At 45.4% G+C, this 4,140-nt stretch overlaps 1 pseudogene; it reads right to left on the reverse strand.

Moving 5' to 3' along the window:
- Positions 1-269: 269 nt before the first annotated feature.
- Positions 270-1,169, reverse strand: LOC124101888 (holocytochrome c-type synthase-like; annotated as a pseudogene).
- Between the last annotated feature and the right edge of the window lie 2,971 nt (positions 1,170-4,140).

Below are 4,140 nucleotides of genomic sequence, written 5' to 3' on the forward strand. Positions count from 1 at the left end.
TAGATTAAATACATAGGCAATATTGCAGTTAACAGACACTGAGGGACTGCTTCCCACTTAAACCAAACGGGAAGAAAACTTAGAACTATTTGCTATAAACCGCAAGGAAAATGAAGCTCAAAACTGAATTTGCTAACCAGAGGATGAAGTGTATGACCCACTTGAAGTTCCTGTTACATCATGAGTGCAATTCAGTTTGGGGAAAATAGTTTAATATATCTCTCAGAAAAAAAAATTGTTTATACTTTGCATCACAAACAAAACAGTGGTTATGATGTCCAACGCCATCAAGCAACTTACATTCTGTACCATACTGCTGAAAGCGAATCCAAGGCAGGGCGAACGTCCAGGATGGTGAATTGCTAGTCCTTCTTGACTTCGCCGCCATCGTAATAATCTATCATGTATCAAACTTCCGTGCCACAAAGGTTGATGATCCAATCGTGCCTGTCGAAAGGCAGCGCATACCCCATCCAGGAATGAATTCTTGTTCTTGGTGAATATTGTTTTGCTTTCCCTCCAAATCGGATCAAGGATGGACCACAAGGGCACTCCGCAGCATGAAGAGCTTCCCACTTCAAAATCTCCTTCCAGACCTGTTCATTGTTCTGATTGTGAATTTTAATGATATTATACATATCTTGCTGACTAATATCCTCATCCTTCCACTTCCACCCTTTCCTTAACATTGCATTCCAGAACATCTGTTCGGAAGGATAAACCCACTTTTTCTCTGAATCTGTTCATGGAATGAATGACTCCTCTCTTCCTGTGGACAATGCAGAGAGCTGATCTGGAGCTGGTGTTTGATTAGGTGGTGGCATCAGATTTGAAGGATCCAGGTTCTCCTTATTCTTAGCAGCAGCGCCTGTAACAGGATACTCCACACACTCATATTCAAGATCTTGGTGAGCAGGCACAGAGTATGTTTTGCTTTCACAGGATGGACCAGAGGGTTCTGCATTCATTGGACAGCCTTTCATTTTCCCTTCATGCATTGGGCATCCTGAAGGCAGTGATGCTGTCTGATGATCTGAAGCATTTGAGGTCTGAACTGGAACAGCAGGAGTAGAGGCTGACAAACTCATGGTTGGAATCAGTGTTGACTCCAAACAATTTTAAATTTCCAGCTGCTACTGTCCCCGCCTTCCTCTCACTGGGTCACCGATGTCGCCCCACAGGTTACAATTAAAAAAAACAACAACAAATGACAGTGTCGAATGTTGGTGAGGATGTGGAGCAACTGGAATTCTCATACATTGCCGGTAGAAATTAGAAATGGTACAGTTGTTTTTGAAGACAAATTTGATAATTTCCTATAAAGTTCTACACATAGTTACCTTATGACTCACAATGCCACTCCTAAGAATTTACCTAATAGAAATAAAAACTTATGTTCATGTGCCTGACACCAATGTTTGTAGCAGTTTTATTTATAACTTCCCAAAACTACCTGGGCACAGTGACCCACGCCTGTAGTCTCAGCAACTTGGGAGGCTGATGCAGGAGTATTGCAAATTCAAAGGTACTTCAGCAACTTAGGGAGGCCCTAAGCACCTTAGACCCTGTCTAAAAAAAATTCAAAAATAAAAATTTAAGGGGATCACTGGGGGTGGGGGGTGTTCTGGGAATGTAGCTCATTGGTTAAGTACCCATGGGTTCAATCCCTGGTACCAAAAAGCAAAACAAACAAGCAGAAAATGTTGCCAAAAACTTGATAGAATATAAAATCCTTAAATTGGTATGTGTAGAAATAATCTGTAGGGCATCCCGTACAATACTGCACAACAATAAAAGGAACTAAACTACCGATATGAGCAACAACATGGATGAATCTCAAATGCATTGTGGTAAATGAATGAAAAAGGCCACGACTCAATTTATATGTGACTCTGGAAATAGAAAAATCCAAAAAATATAGGGAGAGAAATTGACAACAAAAGATCATGAAAGGATTTTCTAGGGTAATGAAACTTGTCTAACCTTGATGATAGTGGAGAATGCAGGACAGTAATCATTTGTCAAAATCCCTAACTGTAGACTAAAAAGGGTGAATTTTACTGTTTGAAAATTATTCCTCAATAAACGACTTTCAAAAAATCCTACCATGGTTCCCAGCTTTTCATTTTATCAAAACTAAATTCCACGCTTGACTTTCTGGGCTTTTTTAATATTTTAAAAGATTTTCTTAGTTGTTGATGGGCCTTTATTTATGTACGAGTGATGCTAAGAATTGAATCCAGTGCCTCACACTTGCTAGGCAAGCACTCTACCACTGAGCCACAACCCAGCCCTGCCTTTTTAATCTTGACCTCCACGGGGTTAACTTCATTGCCCATGCCACCTGGTGCTTGAATTAGAGCCATTTCCTCATCATTACATTAACATCCTACTTTCGGGTTTCCATGCCTTTTTGCAAAGCTGTGCCTCTCACAGGCCATGCCCTTCTGTCCTCTGCCTTTCCAAAATCACACCTAGGATGCAGAGAGTGACACGTCCTCCTCACGAAACTCTCAGTTTCTTCCAGTCTGTTCCTCTACTCAGGATCAACCCCCTCTCAGAGTGTTCCTGGGTGTCTGCCAGTGTTATTCTGATTTCAGGTTGCTTATCAACACAAGTGCCAAGATGTACTCACCTCTATACTTATCCCTCAAATAACATGCAGCCTAGCACACAATAGGCTCCCCAGAGGGCGAATGACCACTGAGCTCTGGGGGAAGAGAGATCTGAGCTGCTTCTTAAGGGATGGGTCTGGAAGGATTCATGAGGCACCATCAAAGCCAAGGGCAGTGGAGAAAGTACAGCAAGTACAGAGTCCCAGAGGTGCAAGATGCCTCCGCACAGCTGGGTATAGGGCACATGCACTCCGCCCATGCTTACCTTGCCCTGGTAGGGGCGTTGTGTGGCCATCACTGCCAGGCCTGAATCAGCAGCAGCAAAATGAGCAGCAACAGGAGGCCCGAGGCTACATGAATGATAAAAAGACAAGCTGCCAGTTTCTCCCTGGCCCCACCCCTCGACCCGACTCGGCCTCCCTGGCTCCACCCCGTCCAGTGCAGCCCCACTCGCCCACTCTTCCTCCCCTGACTGGGTGTTAGTCCAGTACACCCAAGTGAAACCTCACTCCACCACACTGTCATTCTGCCTGTCGCTTTTCAACCTTCATTATCCCACTCTGGGGCTCTGCTAGATTAACTCCATACTCCATCCTATCCCGCCTATCTCCCTGACCCTACTCACCTTCAACGTGTCCTTCACAGGTCCTCCCTTGTGGCTTCTCCTTCTGGCCCCGCCCACATCAGCTACCCCGCTCCTTGACTGTACCCCTGTCCTTCCCCATAACATGTGCTCTTCTCAGGGTGGGTCCTTGGGATTGTGTGGATATGCCATGCTTTTGTCCATGGAGAAGGGCATGTGTCTAATGCACAGGAAGAATATCACGAAGGTAACCAGCAGGGCACCCATAGGCACAGGGACACAAGCAGCAACAGAAAGATGTTGACGTTTCAATGACCAATACATTTATTGACTCACTTGCAATAGTAATCAAACTCCTAGGGGAGAGAAGACAGGTCTTGAGGGTCTACTGTCCTGGCTTCCATCACCCCCAAATCTAGAGACTTGGCCCAACCCAGCACTCTAGGCTGCCTGCTTTTGGCCCTACACATGGGCTCCCATCCCCAGGAAAAACTGGCATTTCCATGGTTAGAGCACAGTTAGGACTCCATGGCTCATCAGGTCACCTGTCATGAGTGAGGTTTTTAGAGACAAAACCTGTTTGGTATCACTTCAAGCAGGATATAGAATAACTGTGGGCCTCTGTTTTCTCAGATACTGAATAAGGATGAAAAGAACACACTTTCCCAACCAGTCTTTTGCACATGGAAACCCGGGCAGGTTGTGCACATAAGAGATGAGCCCTCAGAACCCAGGAAACCCTCCAACTGGGACATCCAGAGGAAGACAGGCAAAGATCCCCAGAACAGGGCAGCAGCCAGCCTAAATGTCTGGGTTTCTAATATCAGCAAGCCAGGGGATGGGGCAGGTGCTGTCTTTCCCTCCCCTGACTCCACCAGGCTTAGCACAGATGGAATGCCTTTTGCATGTCAGCACCTGTGCAAGCAAGGCCAGCTTCTCAGG

This window comes from Marmota monax, unplaced genomic scaffold, assembly GCF_021218885.2.
Source record: "Marmota monax isolate L192 unplaced genomic scaffold, Marmota_monax_Labrador192_F-V1.1 WCK01_AAM20220418_F8-fsc00052, whole genome shotgun sequence".
Lineage (NCBI taxonomy): Eukaryota > Metazoa > Chordata > Mammalia > Rodentia > Sciuridae > Marmota > Marmota monax.